We start from the raw sequence: 20,146 nt of genomic DNA, 5'->3' as shown, positions 1-20,146 counted from the left end.
TCTGGGTGGATTTGCAGAGAAAAGGGTGCAGATGCGAAGGCTTTGATCAGCCTGCCAATACAAGCAGGAGCAGGAGAGTGAGGGGGCCTGGAGGATGGGATGGAGATGAAGAAATGAAACAACAGGGTGAGAGAAGCTTGGGGTTTTTATTCTCATGGGGTCTTAAGTTAGAATTTTTTCTCCAAGATTTGCACTTTTTGTGCTGCCTTGACTAGAAGGCGCACTTAAAATCATTTTCTCAAAAATCAACAGTGAGCCTAATGTACGGAATAAATTTGGTTGCGCTTACCGTCCTTGAAGCTATTTTATTTGGAACATTGTGTAATAAGTGTGACCAGTAGATGGCAGTCACACATAATGAATATGTGTAGACTTCAAAACGACGCCAGTAAACGACACTAAAACTTCAAATGTTCCATTGAGAATATAGAACATTACACATGGCGTGCAAAAATCTATGAAGATGGCGTTACAGCTAAGGTAGTCCTACGTACTCTAGAACATAGGAGAATTATTGTGGTGTGTGTATAAGGTAAGACATATTATCTGGCGTTTTGTTTCACAATATTATGCAAAAGCAACTTGTATTACCTTCTGGTATCTGTATTTGGAATCTGTATAAGTCCTGAAAATTTGTGCGCTTTCGCCTTTGTAGTCCGTGCGACGCCGTAGTCGATAATCTACTTCTTTTTCAATCAATAGTGAATAGTGGTCCCTAGTGGATCTAACATAATATTGTGAGAGTCCAGTCCGTAGTGGACCTAGCATAATATTGTGAGAGTCCAGTCCATAGTGGACCTAACATAATATTGTGAGAGTCCAGTCCATAGTGGATCTAACATAATATTGTGAGAGTCCAGTCCGTAGTGGATCTAACATAATAGTGTGAGAGTCCAGTCCATAGTGGATCTAACATAATATTGTGAGAGTCCAGTCCGTAGTGGATCTAACATAATAGTGAGAGTCCAGTCCATAGTGGATCTAACATAATAGTGTGAGAGTCTAGTCCATAGTGGATCTAACATAATAGTGTGAGTCCAGTCCATAGTGGATCTAACATAATATTGTGAAAGTCCAGTCCACAGTGGATCTAACATAATAGTGTGAGAGTCCAGTCCACAGTGGATCTAACATAATAGTGTGAGAGTCCAGTCCATAGTGGATCTAACATAATATTGAGAGTCCAGTCCATAGTGGATCTAACATAATAGTGTGAGAGTCCAGTCCATAGTAGATTTAACATAATAGTGTGAGACTCCAGTCCATAGTGGATCTAACATAATATTGTGAGAGTCCAGTCCATAGTGGATCTAACGTAATCGTGAGAGTCCAGTCCATAGTGGATCTAACATAATAGTGAGAGTCCAGTCCATAGTGTATCCAACATAATAGTGTGAGAGTCCAGTCCATAGTGGATCTAACATAATAGTGAGAGTCCAGTCCATAGTGGATCTAACATAATAGTGAGAGTCCAGTCCATAGTGGATCTAACATAATAGTGAGAGTTCAGTCCATAGTGGATCTAACATAATAGTCAGAGTCCAGTCCATGGTGGATCTAACATAATAGTGAGAGTCCAGTCCATAGTGGATCTAACATAATAGTGAGAGTCCAGTCCATAGTGGATCTAACATAATAGTGTGAGAGTCCAGTCCATAGTGGATCTAACATAATATTGTGAAAGTCCAGTCCACAGTGGATCTAACATAATAGTGTGAGAGTCCAGTCCATAGTGGATCTAACATAATATTGAGAGTCCAGTCCATAGTGGATCTAACATAATAGTGTGAGAGTCCAGTCCATAGTGGATCTAACATAATAGTGTGAGACTCCAGTCCATAGTGGATCTAACATAATAGTGTGAGAGTCCAGTCCATAGTGGATCTAACATAATAGTGTGAGAGTCCAGTCCATAGTGGATCTAACATAATAGTGTGAGAGTCCAGTCCACAGTGGATCTAACATAATAGTGTGAGAGTCCAGTCCATAGTGGATCTAACATAATATTGAGAGTCCAGTCCATAGTGGATCTAACATAATAGTGTGAGAGTCCAGTCCATAGTGGATCTAACATAATAGTGTGAGACTCCAGTCCATAGTGGATCTAACATAATAGTGTGAGAGTCCAGTCCATAGTGGATCTAACATAATAGTAAGAGCCCAGTCCATAGTGGATCTAACATAATAGTGAGAGTCCGGTCCATAGTGGATCTAACATAATATTGTGAAAGTCCAGTCCATAGTGGATCTAACGTAATAGTGTGAGAGTCCAGTCCATAGTGGATCTAACATAATAGTGAGAATCCAGTCCATAGTGGATCTAACATAATAGTGTGAGAGTCCAGTCCATAGTGGGCCCAGCTGGAGACCATCCCAAGTGGAGACAGGTCAGCAGCGCAGAGACGTCCCCAACTGATGCACAGGTGATCGGTCCAGACTCTAGACAGCCAGCACTTCATCAGTATGGTACATAAAATACGGTAATTTTGAAGAAGCGGCAGCAGCCCCGGCTGTAACTTTAGTCGTTGTAGTTTTCTCCTTTAGAATTCAGCATCAACTTAGTTAACATTCAAGTTTGAGTGTTTTCCCTTTGAATTCTTGTTTCTCTTTCTTCCCGAGGAGTGACATTGGTGATTGTTGTGCAGAGTCACTCTCCCACTCCCACTCAGCACTCAGACTGCCGACTGTATACGCGGCAATCAGCCAAACTTTGCGGAGAGTATGGCGATCATCCATTTGCCGAGCTTCCAAACAATACACCCGGCCGCTTAAGAGCTGCCTGCGTCCTTGCAGGCTGCGGAGAGGAACCTGCATAGCGGCACCCGCCTCCCTCTCCACTAACCTTGCTTTCTCATTGGCTTCATGTCTCCCAGGACGCCGCTCAGAAATGTGGAGGAAAAACCCTTTGCTACAAAAGGGGAACATCGTTTGAGCTAAGTTAAGAAAGGGCACTTCCCTTTTTGAAAGGGTGATAATCTTCTATAAAAGGAGTAATCTAAAATCAATTGACAGTGAGTATAAAAATGACAGATTCTGAGAGCGTTCGGTGATCCAAGTGTCTTGTTTTTTTTTTAAACAGGCATGCTTAGTTAGTGAAGTGAATTATATTTATACAGCGCTTTTCTCTAGTGACTCAAAGCGCTTTACATAGTGAAACCCAATATCTAAGTTACATTTAAACCAGTGTGTGTGGCACTGGGAGCAGGTGGGTAAAGTGTCTTGCCCAAAGACACGACAGTAACTAGGATGGCACAAGCGGGAATCGAACCTGCAACCCTCAAGTTGCTGGCACGGCCACTCTACCAACCGAGCTATGCCGCCTCAGATGTTTCTGCCTGTTTTATGTGTGTGTCTCATTTGTTTATGCCTCCACAACCTGTAGAAAAGGCGGTCCCCACAAGTTCTGATCAACAACTTGGTCCCCATTATTACATGATAACCTGTGTGTGTGTGTGTGTGTCTGTGTGTGTGTGTGTGTGTGTGTGTGTGTGTGTGTGTGTGTGTGTGTGTGTGTGTGTGTGTGTGTGTGTGTGTGTGTTCTGGCAATGCTTACTTAATGGGGACATCGTTCTGTTTACACACATTTAAATGACTTCGGACGGTATGGGGACCCAAAAAAAAACATGTCCCCTAAAGGGAAACCTTTTTAAATGATACTCAGATCCATTCTGAAGATGCTTAAATGATTTTTATGCTTTGGCCCATATCAAATTTAAATGGTCCTCAGTAGTCACGTACAAATGTGTGTGAATTATGCAAAATGATTGAAATTTGGTCCCCATGAAGGATATTAACTTTTTTTCCCCCCAAGGTCCCCAGATATTTAAAGACGTGTATGAGCTACTTGGGCAGTGGACATTTGACCTTATTTTTTTATACCTCCACAACCTGCAGAAAGGGCGGTCCCACAAGTTCTGATCAAAAACTTTGTCTCCATTATTACATGATAACCTGTGTGTGTGTGTATATGTGTGTGTGTGTGTGTGTGTGTGTGTGTGTGTGTGTGTTCTGGCAATGCTTACTTAATGGGGACATCGTTCTGTTTACACACATTTAAATGACTTCGGACGGTATGGGGACCCAAAAAAAAACATGTCCCCTAAAGGGAAACCTTTTTAAATGATACTCAGATCCATTCTGAAGATGCTTAAATGATTTTTATGCTTTGGCCCATATTTAATTTAAATGGTCCTCAGTAGTCACGTACAAATTTGTGTGAATTATGCAAAATGATTGAAATTTGGTCCCCATGAAGAATATTAACTTTTTTTTCCCCAAGGTCCCCAGTAAGAATGATCAGCACATTACGTCATCAATCCAGAGATTTAAATACGTGTTTGAGTTAACTGGCCAGTGGACATTTGACGTCATCTTTTTAATGCCTCTACAATCTGTAGAAAAGGTGGTCCCCACAAGTTCTGATCAAAAACTTTGTCTCCATTATTACATGATAACCTGTGTGTGTGTGTGTGTGTGTGTGTGTGTGTGTGTGTGTGTGTGTGTGTGTGTGTTCTGGCAATGCTTACTTAATGGGGACATCGTTCTGTTTACACGCATTTAGGGGACTTCGGACGGTATGGGGACCAAAAAAAAAACATGTCCCCTAAAGGGAAACCTTTTTAGATGATACTCAGATCCATTCTGAAGATGCTTAAATGATTTTTATGCTTTGGCCCATATTTAATTTAAATGGTCCTCAGTAGTCACGTACAAATTTGTGTGAATTATGCAAAATGATTGAAATTTGGTCCCCATGAAGAATATTAACTTTTTTTTCCCCAAGGTCCCCAGTAAGAATGATCAGCACATTACTTCATCAATCCAGAGATTTAAAGATGTATTTGAGCTAACTGGGCAGTGGACATTTGACCTCATCTTTTTTATGCCTCCACAACCTGTAGAAAGGGTGGTCCCCACAAGTTCTGATCAAAAACTTTGTCTCCATTATTACATGATAACCTGTGTGTGTGTGTGTGTGTGTGTGTGTGTGTGTGTGTGTGTGTGTGTGTGTGGGCGCAAAACTAATTTAGTACAAATTCATAATAAAACATAAGAACATAGATAAATAGATAAAAATACATAAAGTATCACAAATGTGAATATTGTGAGTAATGTTATGATCCGCTCCTCGGATCATTCCATATTCGTGTTTTGTTCCGTTTTTGTATTATAGTCTGCCAATGTTTGCCTTAGTTCCTTGTTTAGTCTGTTACCATGGTTGCTCATTAGTTTTCACCTGCCCCTTGTTTTCAACGTACACCTGTTCCTCGTGATTACTGCCTTATTTAAGCCTGCCCCTTTTGTTATTTCGTCCTCGGTTCCTAATTTGCTCTCATGCAACAAGTGAGGACTGTTTTCCATGCTCTTACTCGCTAACTTTCACGCTACGCTTTATTTATTCCTAGCTCTCATGCTAGTCGTTTTGTTTTCCCTTTTTGTGCCTTTGTGCCAAGTGTTAGTGCATCTGTTTGTTTCCCTAGCTTCCATGCTAGCGCCTTTTGTTTACTTGGTCTGCTAGCACCAGTATGTTTGTTCTTAGCCTTTTATTAGTTGAATATATCCTTTATTCCTTACCTTACGCTGTGTTCTTGCCCGACGTATCCACAGAAAAACAAATCCAGCATCGCTATGTCCACCAACCATCACAAGTAATTTTCTTTTTCCATTTAATTTTTTTTTAAATTAAGGAGATTAATTTTGTTTTAAATATTTTTCATTTTCCTTCCTGATTGCGCTTTTTGAATTCTGCCTAGCAACACATGTCCATGCAAACATTGTGACGCTCACAGAATGTTGCTGTGTCAGCATCACCATTGGGAGGGAAAAACTCTGCCTTTGCAAAGATGCAAACAAAAAATGCAACATTTCTCAGGAGGAAGAGAAATGTCAAGGAGATGATGAATTGTGACAATTATTCCCACAGACGGCAGCGTTGACATTGATTGTGATTCCTCTGTCATCAGTCATAATGTCTGCCATGAACTTGATAAATGCATTCAAAGAGTTTGTTTGAGTCAAAATAGACAATTCCTTTTGGGCGAGTGCACACATTTCTGATGATCCGGAGGCCGTGAAGAAAAGAGTACAAACTCACACCTCACGCACCTGCTGGCTGTCTCTCTGCTGGCTTTTGCTGTGGTGATTGTTTTTGCGGGTGTTGCAGGGACGCCCAGTGTGAAAGGTGTGTGTGAGCTGGGCTCTCCCCTGTTCTCTTACGTGGAAGGTGATGGCAACACTGCGGGGCGTTTAGCTGCTTGCCAGAATGTTGTTGTTTTTTCCCCAACATGCTGTTATATTAGAGTTTCCTTTCTGCAGGTTTTGCCCTTGTTATTGTTGTTGTTGTTGTGGTACCTTTTCCATGAATGGCTTGCTTTTGGCTTTTTGATTGGTAAAATGGCAAATTTATACGTACCGTATTTCCTTGAATTGCCGCCGGGTATATAGTATGCACCTGCCTAGGATTACTGCCGGGTCAAACTCATTTCGCAAAATAATTAGCGCTTGCTTAGCATTACCGCCGGCACAGGATGAACGCCGGGTCAAACTCGTTTCGCAAAATATTATTTTTATTAGCGCATGTCTAGAATTTCCACCGGGTAAAACTCGTTTCGCCAAATAATTAGAATATGCCTAAAATTTCCGCCGGGTCAAACTCGTCACGTCACGAGTGACACTTCACCTGTCATCATTTTCAAAATGGAGGAGGCGGATTTCAATCATTTGAAATCGCACAAAGGGAAGAAGATTAAGAGCTATTCAGTAGGATTTAAGGTCCAATTTATTGAATATGCTAAAAAGAAACAGTAAACAGCTATGTTTTATTCATATACCATAGCTGCGTGTGTCAAATATGAGTCATTAAATGACTCCTGGTGGTAGAGGGCGCTAGTAAACCTTCTTGCGACTACTCGGCTGCAGAAGAAGTGACAACAAGCAGCGATTGTTTTCCTCTCGCTTGCACTTTTAACATGGAGGATTACATATCTAAAATAAAACAGTTTTCAAAACTGGACTTTCAATCGAAGCAGGAGGTAATGAATAATTCCACTTGTAACCACAGGGTTAAAAATAACGTTAGAAATATAAAAAATTCTCATGCTTTTTTATGTCCAAGAAGTTGCATTAATGGTAAGAAGTAATTTATTTATTATTGGTTAGTGTGGGGCTTGCCCTCCTGGGGGTTCTTCAGACCACCAAGAGCCTGTTTTAGGGTTACAATATTGTTTTATTTTATTTTTCTCTCAGTTGCTTTCCAGCAATTGTCTTTTTCTCTTTCGTCCTCACTCGCGCTCTGCCTCCAGCCCCAACCCTGTCTCTCCTCCTGGCTGCTGCTTATAAAAGAGCGACAGGTGATTAGATAACAAGGCCCAGGTGGGCCATCTACGCACCTGTCGCTGATTTCGAGGCCGGTCCTGGCAACATCCTGCTTTGCTGCAGGCCCGCAGGCCACGCCTCCTCCACAGTTAGCTTCAGAATAACAATGTTATTACAAAGAATAAGAGACCTATTATACTCTGGAAATGTTGGTCTTACTTAAAAATGCGCGTGTTTAGTTGTGTTCAGTGTTAAAAAAAACATTATATGGCTCTTAGGGAAATACATTTTAAAATATTTGGCTTCTTGGCTCTCTCAGACAAAAAGGTTCCCGACCCCTGACATAAACCATGCTCCCAATATGGAAAACCATTGCATCAAATAGAGAACGTCTCATTTGCACCCCTGCTGGTGACACCCATCGAAATTATGGTGGTCCCAAAAAGGAGGGATTTTAAAAATTTACTCTGTTGCAAGTCTTGTGTATTCTTTGTAATTTGTTTGTGTGTTATGGATATATATATATATATATTTTTACTGGGATTGTTATTATTAATTTCCCTGGTTTCCTATTGTTGCTGTGGTACCGGTTTTCCATGAGGGTTTCTAGCTGAGGCTCCCCCATGTAGACCAGGGTGTGCGATACGTCACGTGCCGGCACTGTTGTTTATCCCGGTCATGCAAAGCCAAAGCCATTTATCAACAACACCCAGAAACGCATTCTGTGTTCAGTACCATACCATGTCGAAAGATTAACTTGTTTAATTGTGTGTCTGAAAATGTGGACTGTTTGTGTGTTTGTGTTCTTGTATTTATGCCCTTCTTGTGACACAGAAGCACCTTCCATATGAGGACCGGTGAACAACTTAGGACATAAACCACGCTCCCAATATGGAAAACCATTGCATCAAATAGAGAACGTCTCATTTGCACCCCTGCTGGTGACACCCATCTAATTTATGGTGGTCCCAAAAAGGAGGGATTTTTAAAATTTACTCTGTTGCAAGTCTTGTGTATTCTTTGTAATTTGTTTGTGTGTTATGGATATATATATATTTTTTTTACTGGGATTGTTATTATTAATTTCCCTGGTTTCCTATTGTTGCTGTGGTACCGGTTTTCCATGAGGGTTTCTAGCTGAGGCTCCCCCATGTAGACCAGGGTGTGCGATACGTCGCGTGCCGGCACTGATGTTTATCCCGGTCATGCAAAGCCAAAGCCATTTATCAACAACACCCAGAAACGCATTCCGTGTTCAGTACCATACCATGTCGAAAGATTAACTTGTTTAATTGTGTGTCTGAAAATGTGGACTGTTTGTGCGTTTGTGTTCTTGTATTTATGCCCTTCTTGTGACACAGAAGCACCTTCCATATGAGGACCGGTGAACAACTTAGGACATAAACCATGCTCCCAATATGGAAAACCATTGGATCTAATAGAGAATGTCTCATTTGCACCCCTGCTGGTGACACCTATCTAAAATATAGTGGTCCCAAAAAGGAGGGATTTTTGAAATTGACTCTGTTGCAAGTCTTGTGTATTCTTTGTAATGTTTTTGTGTGTTATGGATATATATTTTTTTTTTACTGGGATTATTATTATTAAGTTCCCTGGTTTCCTATTGTTGCTGTGGTACCGGATTTCCATGAGGGTTTCTAGCCGAGGCTCCCCCATGTAGACCAGGGTGTGCGATACGTCGCGTGCCGGCACTGATGTTTATCCCGGTCATTCAAAGCCATTTATCCACAACACCCAGAAACGCATTCGGTGTTCAGTACCATACCATGTCGAAAGATTAACATGTTTAATTGTGTGTCTGAAAATGTGGACTGTTTGTGTGTTTGTGTTCTTGTATTTATGCCCTTCTTGTGACACAGAAGTACCTTCCATATGAGGACCGGTGAACAACTTAGGACATAAACCACGCTCCCAATATGGAAAACCATTGCATCTAATAGAGAATGTCTCAGTTGCACCCCTGCTGATGACACCTATCTAATTTATGGTGGTCCCAAAAAGGAGGGATTTTTAAAATTGACTCTGTTGCAAGTCTTGTGTATTCTTTGTAATGTTTTTGTGTGTTATGGATATTTTTTTTTTTTTACTGAGATTATTATTATTAAGTTCCCTGGTTTCCTATTGTTGCTGTGGTACCGGTTTTCCATGAGGTTTTCTAGCCGAGGCTCCCCCATGTAGACCAGGGTGTGCGATACGTCGCGTGCCGGCACTGAGGTTTATCCCGGTCATTCAAAGGCAAAGCCATTCATCAACAACACCCAGAAACGCATTCCGTGTTCAGTACCATACCATGTCGAAAGATTAACTTGTTTAATTGTGTGTCTGAAAATGTGGACTGTTTGTGCGTTTGTGTTCTTGTATTTATGCCCTTCTTGTGACACAGAAGCACCTTCCATATGAGGACCGGTGAACAACTTAGGACATAAACCATGCTTCCAATATGGAAAACCATTGCATCTAATAGAGAACGTCTCATTTGCACCCCTGCTGGTGACACCTATCTAAAATATAGTGGTCCCAAAAAGGAGGGATTTTTGAAATTGACTCTGTTGCAAGTCTTGTGTATTCTTTGTAATGTTTTTGTGTGTTATGGATATATTTTTTTTTTTACTGAGATTATTATTATTAAGTTCCCTGGTTTCCTATTGTTGCTGTGGTACCGGTTTTCCATGAGGGTTTCTAGCCAAGGCTCCCCCATGTAGACCAGGGTGTGCGATACGTCGCGTGCCGGCACTGATGTTTATCCCGGTCATTCAAAGCCATTTATCCACAACACCCAGAAACGCATTCCGTGTTCAGTACCATACCATGTCGAAAGATTAACTTGTTTAATTGTGTGTCTGAAAATGTGGACTGTTTGTGTGTTTGTGTTCTTGTATTTATGCCCTTCTTGTGACACAGAAGCACCTTCCATATGAGGACCGGTGAACAACTTAGGACATAAACCATGCTCCCAATATGGAAAACCATTGCATCTAATAGAAAACGTCTCATTTGCACCCCTGCTGGTGACACCTATCTAAAATATAGTGGTCCCAAAAAGGAGGGATTTTTTAAATTGACTGTTGCAAGTCTTGTGTATTCTTTGTAATGTTTTTGTGTGTTATGGATATTTTTTTTTTTTTACTGAGATTATTATTATTAATTTCCCTGGTTTCCTATTGTTGCTGTGGTACCGGTTTTCCATGAGGTTTTCTAGCCGAGGCTCCCCCATGTAGACCAGGGTGTGCGATACGTCGCGTGCCGGCACTGATGTTTATCCCGGTCATGCAAAGCCAAAGCCATTTATCAACAACACCCAGAAACGCATTCCGTGTTCAGTACCATACCATGTCGAAAGATTAACACGTTTAATTGTGTGTCTGAAAATGTGGACTGTTTGTGTGTTTGTGTTCTTGTATTTATGCCCTTCTTGTGACACAGAAGCACCTTCCATATGAGGACCGGTGAACAACTTAGGACATAAACCATGCTCCCAATATGGAAAACCATTGCATCTAATAGAGAATGTCTCATTTGCACCCCTGCTGGTGACACCCATCTAATTTATGGTGGTCCCAAAAAGGAGGGATTTTTAAAATTTACTCTGTTGCAAGTCTTGTGTATTCTTTGTATTTGTTTGAGTGTTGTGGATATATATATTTTTTTTACTGAGATTATTATTATTAATTTCCCTGGTTTCCTATTTTTGCTGTGGTACCGGTTTTCCATGAGGGTTTCTAGCTGAGGCTCCCCCATGTAGACCAGGGTGTGCGATACGTCGCGTGCCGGCACTGATGTTTATCCCGGTCATGCAAAGCCAAAGCCATTTATCAACAACACCCAGAAACGCATTCCGTGTTCAGTACCATACCATGTCGAAAGATTAACACGTTTAATTGTGTGTCTGAAAATGTGGACTGTTTGTGCGTTTGTGTTCTTGTATTTATGCCCTTCTTGTGACACAGAAGTACCTTCCATATGAGGACCGGTGAACAACTTAAGACATAAACCACGCTCCCAATATGGAAAACCATTGCATCTAATAGAGAACGTCTCATTTGCACCCCTGCTGGTGACACCTATCTAAAATATAGTGGTCCCAAAAAGGAGGGATTTTTGAAATTGACTCTGTTGCAAGTCTTGTGTATTCTTTGTAAGGTTTTTGTGTGTTATGGATATTTTTTTTTTTTTACTGAGATTATTATTATTAAGTTCCCTGGTTTCTTATTGTTGCTTTGGTACCGGTTTTCCATTAGGGTTTCTAGCTGAGGCTCCCCCATGTAGACCAGGGTGTGTGATACGTCGCGTGCCGGCACTGATGTTTATCCCGGTCATTCAAAGCCAAAGCCATTTATCAACAACACCCAGAAACGCATTCTGTGTTCAGTACCATACCATGTCGAAAGATTAACTTGTTTAATTGTGTCTGAAAATGTGGACTGTTTGTGTGTTTGTGTTCTTGTATTTATGGCCTTCTTGTGACACAGAAGTACCTTCCATATGAGGACCGGTGAACAACTTAGGACATAAACCATGCTCCCAATATGGAAAACCATTGCATCTAATAGAGAACGTCTTATTTGCACCCCTGCTGGTGACACCTATCTAAAATATAGTGGTCCCAAAAAGGAGGGACTTTTGAAATTGACTCTGTTGCAAGTCTTGTGTATTCTTTGTAATGTTTTTGTGTGTTATGGATATTTTTTTTTTTTTTACTGAGATTATTATTAAATTCCCTGGTTTCCTATTGTTGCTGTGGTACCGGTTTTCCATGAGGGTTTCTAGCTGAGGCTCCCCCATGTAGACCAGGGTGTGCGATACGTCGCGTGCCGGCACTGATGTTTATCCCGGTCATTCAAAGCCAAAGCCATTCATCAACAACACCCAGAAACGCATTCCGTGTTCAGTACCATACCATGTTGAAAGATTAACTTGTTTAATTGTGTGTCTGAAAATGTGGACTGTTTGTTTGTGTTCTTGTATTTATACCCTTGTTGTGACACAGAAGTACCTTCCATATGAGGACCGGTGAACAACTTAGGACATAAACCATGCTCCCAATATGGAAAACCATTGGATCTAATAGAGAATGTCTCATTTGCACCCCTGCTGGTGACACCTATCTAAAATATAGTGGTCCCAAAAAGGAGGGATTTTTGAAATTGACTCTGTTGCAAGTCTTGTGTATTCTTTGTAATGTTTTTGTGTGTTATGGATATATATTTTTTTTTTACTGGGATTATTATTATTAAGTTCCCTGGTTTCCTATTGTTGCTGTGGTACCGGTTTTCCATGAGGGTTTCTAGCCGAGGCTCCCCCATGTAGACCAGGGTGTGCGATACGTCGCGTGCCGGCACTGATGTTTATCCCGGTCATTCAAAGCCAAAGCCATTTATCAACAACACCCAGAAACGCATTCTGTGTTCAGTACCATACCATGTCGAAAGATTAACTTGTTTAATTGTGTGTCTGAAAATGTGGACTGTTTGTGCGTTTGTGTTCTTGTATTTATGCCCTTCTTGTGACACAGAAGCACCTTCCATATGAGGACCGGTGAACAACTTAGGACATAAACCATGCTCCCAATATGGAAAACCATTGTATCTAATGGAGTACGTCTCATTTGCACCCCTGCTGGTGACACCTATCTAAAATATAGTGGTCCCAAAAAGGAGGGATTTTTGAAATTGACTCTGTTGCAAGTCTTGTGTATTCTTTGTAATTTTTTTGTGTGTTATGGATATTTTTTTTTTTTTACTGAGATTATTATTATTAATTTCCCTGGTTTTCTATTGTTGCTGTGGTACCGGTTTTCCATGAGGGTTTCTAGCTGAGGCTCCCCCATGTAGACCAGGGTGTGCGATACGTCGCGTGCCGGCACTGATGTTTATCCCGGTCATGCCTATTGAACACGGCTTATGGCCTGGGTTTGATATTAAATCCTGATGCTGCGGACGTGGGGGTGGTGTGTGTATGGGTGGGGGGTGGGGGTGTTGTGATCAGATAAGCGCCAATCGGGAACAAGGATGGATTTAAATGCTTTTTCGTAATCACAATCCAAACAATCCACCCTCCCCCAATACGCTATAATCCTGACTCAGGGATTTCCCTGAATGCAGTTAGCGCCGCCGTGGCAAAACGTGTAAGGCAAGCTGTGCATCGCGGCGCCGCATCGCAAGTGTGACGGCGGCCGACCTGCCATATTCCACAAGTCGCTCAAGGCATGATGAAATATTGACAAGGCCGAGCGTTACCGTGGAGATCTTTAAGATCCACCGTCCCCGTCCTCGTTCCCCCTCGGATGGTCTCGCCATGGAGGGGAGGAGCAGAAGCGGAGGTGTGGTGACAGTCGCCGTTCTCCCCTGACCCCTGTTGCTGCGTCACTCGGCCCGGCGGGGAAGTGGGGAGACTGTCCACGGACTCCGGCTCGGGTCGGCGTGTGAGTCATTGGAGCAGCCGTGCACCGGAGTCTTGAAATATTCATCAGATTAGAATGAAGAGAGCTGTCAGTCAGTGCAGTTAGCGGGCGTCCTGGTGCCCCGCCCGTCTCACATCCTGGCAACGTTTCTAGCAACATGACCTACATTTCTATTCGGGCTCAAATTTTAGCCTAAAATCACAATTGCCATATTTTTCGGACTATTAGGCTTATTAATTAGTAATAGGGCTTCACGGTGGCAGAGGGGTTAGTGCGTCTGCCTCACAATACGAAGGTCCTGCAGTCCTGGGTTCAAATCCAGGCTCGGGACCTTTCTGTGTGGAGTTTGCATGTTCTCCCCGTGAATGCGTGGGTTCCCTCCGGGTACTCCGGCTTCCTCCCACTTCCAAAGACATGCACCTGGGGATAGGCCCCTCCCACTTCCAAAGACATGCACCTGGGGATAGGCCCCTCCCACCTCCAAAGACATGCACCTGGGGATAGGCCCCTCCCACCTCCAAAGACATGCACCTGGGGATAGGCCCCTCCCACTTCCAAAGACATGCACCTGGGGATAGGCCCCTCCCACCTCCAAAGACATGCACCTGGGGATAGGCCCCTCCCACCTCCAAAGACATGCACCTGGGGATAGGTTGATTGGCAACACTAAATGGTCCCTAGTGTGTGAATGTGAGTGTGAATGTTGTCTGTCTTTCTGTGTTGGCCCTGCGATGAGGTGGCGACTTGTCCAGGGTGTACCCCGCCTTCCGCCCGATTGTAGCTGAGATAGGCGCCAGCGCCCCCCGCAACCCCGAAAGGGAATAAGCGGTAGAAAAATGGAGGCGCACTTAAAATCCTTTCATTTTTTCAAGAATGGACAGTGCGCCTAATGTATGGCATAATTCTGGTTGTGCTTACCGACCACGACACAATTTTATTTGGTATTTTATTCTTATACACTTTGATTTCTATTTTACTGTTTTAATTGATTTTACCCTTTAAAATTTTTTTTAATCATATTTGTTTTTATATTGTTTTTATTGGTTTTATATTTATTTATTTTGTGTTTTTATTCAGTCATTGGTGGAGCATAATATATACATATACTTTTTTACATTTTATTTTATTTATTTATTTTTTTACAATTTTTTTTAACATGGCTGTGCAGCACTTTGGAAACGTTATTGTTGTTTAAATGTGCTATATAAATAAAGTGGATTGGATTAACACAGGGGTGTCCAAAGTGCGGCCCGCAGCTAATTGTTTACCGGCCCGCCACACATTCCGCAAAAATTGCACAATTGATGGTATTGCAAAAATAAAAATTTAAAAACGAGAAAAAGTTGCAATGTTGACACAAAGCTGCCATGCGGGCTTTTTTTTGGTCTTCCTTTATTTTAATAGTTTTTGCCATTGCTCCAAAAAAAAGAAAAAAAAATACACAAAATTTTTGTTATATGAATTATTGACCTATTCATGGCTGGAATTACTTCAAAAATGTAACTGTATTTTTTTTTTTGCCATTGCTCCGAAAAAATTAAAAATTACACAAAATCTATGTTATAATGAATTATTGACCTATTCATGACTGCAATTACTTAAAAAATGTCACTTTAAAATGTTTTATGTGGAAAAAAACTATTGCATATATTGTGTGGTTGCCATATTAAAACATCAAAGTTTTCTTTGACAAAACCAACAAAATAATAGTTCAAAAGTAAAATCGACAGATCTTGAAGTTGATCTCGTATTTTGAGTGTTGAAAGTAAAAAAAAATAACAAAAATGTATCACTTTTGGATCCCAAATATATTTTCTGGGATTTTTTTTTTTTTACTTTACACTGTAGTTACTCAAAAATATTAAAGAATTAAAAGTCCTGCATTATTGATCTTTTAGGGCTGTATTACTAAATACTGCATATTTCAGTTTTACTATAAAAAACAAAGTTGTCTTTGAAAGAAAAGGCTTTTTTTTGTACTTTATATTAACTTGAAGTTGATAGAGATTTACTGTAAGCTTTAAATAAAAAATAATAACAATTTGAATTATTTGAACATTGTAATGACTGAGACCCTTTATGGTCCCCGGGAGCCCATCCATCCATCCATTTTCTACCGCTTATTCCTTTTTGGGGCCGCGGGGGGCGCTGGCGCCTATCTCAGCTACAATCGGGCGGAAGGCGGGGTACACCCTGCACAAGTCGCCACCTCATCGCAGGGCTAACACAGATAGACAGACAACATTCACACCCTGAAGGTTAAAAACAAACATATATTTTGTTATGATTTGAAAATGAAAAATATCAAAATGCCCCCACATGCTTAAATTTTTCCGTGTGCGTCCCTAAGTGGAAAAAGTTTGGACACCCCTGGTCTAACAAGTGTGTCCAGTAGATGGCAGTCACACATAAGATACATGTGTAGACTGCAATATCAACACCAAAACTTGAAATGTTCCATTGGAAATAAAGAACATTACACACGGCGCTCACTGAACGTAACTACTGTTAGTCACTACATCCGTAAGTGCAAGCTAAAACTACTATGCAAAGTCATTTATCAACAACACCCAGAAACGCCGCCGGCTTTGCTGGGCCCCGAGCTCATCTAAGATGGACTGATGCAAAGTGGAAAAGTGTTCTGTGGTCTGACGAGTCCACATTTCAAATTGTTTTTGGAAACTGTGAACGTCGTGTCTTCCGGACCAAAAGAGGAAAAGAACCATGTGGATTGTTCTGGAAGCAAAGTGTAAAAGGCCGCATTTGTGATGGTATGGGTGTGTATTAGTGCCCAAGGCATGGTTAACTTGCACATCTGTGAAGGCACCATTAATGCTTAAAATTTGTCAAACTGTTTTAGTACGGCTTTGTGGATTGTCGGCCCATGAAGACTAGCCTAGTCAGAGATAGAAGTATTACTGTAGTGTGTGTACGAGGACTGCAAAATGGCACTCATTTGCAGACCATTTCACAATATTATGCAAAACCAACTTTTCTTACCTTCCTGTACAGGGGTTGGGAACCTTTTTGGCTGAGAGAGCCATGAAAGCCAAATATTTCAAAATGTATTTCCGTGAGAGCCATATCATATTTTTTAACACTGAATACAACTAAATGCGGGCATTTTTAAGTAAGACCAACATTTTTAAAGTATAATAAGTCCCTTATTCTTTTTTAATAACATTATTATTTTGAGGCTAACCAATAATAAATCAAATGTCATGTCTGTTGATCATGTTTTTGTTTGGCCATGTGCTGTTTGTCTTTTGGACTCTTTAAGTTCCAGTTTTTTTTTTCCACTCCCTTGTCTGGTTTCCTTGGTTACTCATTTTGTCCACCTGTCTCTAGTGGACAAAATGCCGCTCACCTGCTTCCCGAGCACTAATCAGAGGGGGTATTTAAGCTCGTCTTTGCCAGTCAGTCGCCCTGTGCTGACTTGTTTCATGCCTTACCAAGTAAGTTTTGTTTGATTTATGTTCATCGTCTGTTTATGCGTTAGCTTTCTTTCTTAGCCCAAGTTGTGACTCGGCTGTGAGCGATTTTTGTTTGTATCTTTTTTTTTAGTTTAAATTAAGTCATGTTTTTACCTAAATGCCATGTCCCGAGTAGTCCGTCTGCGACCCCCCCCATCGTGACATAAAATACTTCTTACCATGAATGCGACTTCTTGAACAGGTGCGGTAGGAAGCGGATGGATGGATTTAAATGCATGATAATGTTTTATATTTTGAACTTTATTTTCAGCACTGTGAATTCCAGCGGAATTATTCATAATTATGGTGTTAAGCAATGTCAGCTAAGATTTATCTGAGAGTCACATCTGGCTCTAGAGCCATAGGTTCCCTACCCCTGTTCTGGTACCTGCTGATCTGTATTTGGGATCTGCATAAGTCGTGAAAAATTGCGCGAGTCCGCCTTTGTAGTCCGTGTCGATAAGCTTCTTCTTTTTCTCTACTTATGTGACATTCATCCTCCACTGTTGCCATTTCTAATATAAAGTAGTGTAAAGTTCTTACTTTGTCAGTAAACCCGCCATGAAAGCACTAAAACATACCGGTGTAGTGAGTTTACATTATTCACCCAAGTAACTTTATTTTTTAGAGCAGGGGTATGGAACCTATGGCTCTAGAGCCAGATGTGGCTCTTTTGATGACTGCATCTGGCTCTCGGATAAATCTGAGCTGACATTGCTTAACGCGATAATTATGAATAATTTCGCTGGTAATCACAGTGTTAAACATAACGTTCAAAATATAAAACATTCTCATGCATTTATATGTTCAAGAAGTTGCGTTAATGGTAAGAAGTAATTTATTTATTATTGGTTAGTGTTGGGTTCGCCCTCCTGGGGGTTCTTCAGACCACTAAGAGCCTGTTTTAGGGTTAAAATGTTGTTTTTGTTATTTTATTAGTCTCTCAGTTGCTTTCCTGCAATTGTCTTTTTCTCTTTCGTCTTCACTCGCACTCTGGCTCCAGCCCCAACCCTGTCTCTCCTCCTGGCTGCTGCTTACAACAGAGCGACAGTTGATTAGATAAAAAGGCCCAGGTGGGCTATGTACGCACCTGGCGCTGATTTTGAGGCCGGTCCTGGCAACATCCTGCTTTGCTGCAGGCCCGCAGGCCACGGCCCCTCCACAGTTAACTTCAGAATAACAATGTTAATACAAAGAATAAGAGAACTATTATACTCTGGAAATGTTGGTCTTACTTAAAAATGCACATGTTTAGTTGTGTTCAGTGTTAAAAAAAATGTTATATGGCTCTTAGGGAAATACATTTTAAAATATTTGGCTTCTTGGCTCTCTCAGACAAAAATGTTCCCGACCCCTGCACTAGTATGACCAAAGACCTGACTAGACCCGCTCATAGATAGTGCGCCTTATAATCCGGTCTGCCCTATGGTCCGGACAATACGGTACTTTTTCTGCACAACTCTGTATTTGTTTGAAATTCTTCATTTTTTTATTTGTCCGTAATGTTAGTTAGCAGACCATTGTCGTTATTGTGCCTTTTGCCATAAATGACTCTCTTGAGTTTTCTGATCGGCTAAAATGTTGTAGCACAGGTATGTTCGACTACCGTATTTTTCGTATTACAAGAGGCACTTAAAATCCTGTCATTTTCTCAAAAAATCGACAGTGCGCCTCATGACCTGGTGCGCCTTATGTACGGAATAATTCTGGTTGTGCTTACCGAACTCAAAGCAATTTTATTTGGTACACGGTGTAATGATAAGTGCGACCAGTAGATGGCTGTCACACATAAGAGATATGTATAGACTGCAGTAAACAACACCAAAACTTTAAATGTGCCATTGAAAATAAAAAAAGCCAGAAAATATGGTACTTTTTCTGCATGTATATAAATAAATATATATATATATAAATTTTTTATTTTTTTTTAAAATTTTTTTATTGCTGCTTGTATTTATTTATTAGATTCATTTTACGGAATGTGCACAAGCACTGTTTTTAATATTATTTGATGATGCCTTTTATACTGTCTTGTTTCTTTTATGTACTCTATGTCAGTGGTCCCCAACCACCGGGCTGCAGAAGAATTTTTTATTAAAAAATAAATAAATAAAATACTTTATTTTTTATTTTTTTAATTAAATCAACATAAAAAACACAATATACACTTACAAATAGTGCACCAACCACAAAAAACTCCTTTTTTCATGACAAAAACTTCCCTTTTTCATGACAAAGAAGAAAAAAAAAAAAGGAAAAAAAAAGGACCCCCCCCCCCGGGCCGCGGGACAAATTATTAAGCGTTGACCGGTCCGCGGATACAAAAAGGTTGGGGACCACTGCTCTATGTCTACTTGGACGTTGGGTTCTGCAATGCAAGTTTGATGGATAAAACAATCACTTACTGTTCGATGTCTGCTCTCACTTCCACCGCCGACTGATGCTATGTTTATAACAAAACAAAGGGTCTGTAATTAAGTGTTCTTTTGTTTCTTTGTCGCCATCTCCAGGTTGACCAACTTCTCGGTTTATGGCCAGACCCTTCGACTATCCAGGTGAGAGGCATGATTTATTACCTAGAATTAACTTTCACCGACTCCGAGGCGATGCAGGAGCTCACCGACTCAGTATGCAGATATACAGTAGATGCATAAGATAGCTAGCTCTCTCTGATCATGAATAGTTTGTCTGCATTAGTAATTATAGTAGCAATATTGCTAATGCTTGGTTAAAATTCGGGTCACGAGATGTGCATGGAGTACTTTTGGCATTTTTTTTATGTTTTTTTAGAGGCTGAATAGTGTACTCCAATTAGCTGCTTAGTTAGCCACCTCGCATTTTGCGACTTAGAATGGATTAAAGTCCTACTGAAATGAGATGTTGTTATTTAAACGGGGATAGCAGGTCCATTTTATGTGTCATACTTCATCATTTGGCG

General features: G+C 40.9%; 1 protein-coding gene across 5 annotated transcripts in view; it reads left to right on the top strand.

Annotated features, from left to right (window-relative positions):
- The window catches only part of adgrl1a (adhesion G protein-coupled receptor L1a), a 502,860-nt gene that overhangs the window by 143,351 nt on the left and 339,363 nt on the right, over window positions 1–20,146 (top strand). For all 5 annotated transcript variants that reach the window (XM_061905195.1, XM_061905196.1, XM_061905201.1 and 2 more), the window contains one exon: window positions 19,719–19,763. The gene's annotated coding sequence lies outside the window, so the exon portion shown is untranslated. The remainder of the gene's footprint in view (window positions 1–19,718; window positions 19,764–20,146) is intronic.

This window comes from Nerophis ophidion, linkage group LG07, assembly GCF_033978795.1.
Source record: "Nerophis ophidion isolate RoL-2023_Sa linkage group LG07, RoL_Noph_v1.0, whole genome shotgun sequence".
Taxonomy (NCBI): domain Eukaryota; kingdom Metazoa; phylum Chordata; class Actinopteri; order Syngnathiformes; family Syngnathidae; genus Nerophis; species Nerophis ophidion.
This window is presented reverse-complemented; position numbering and strand designations above follow the sequence as displayed.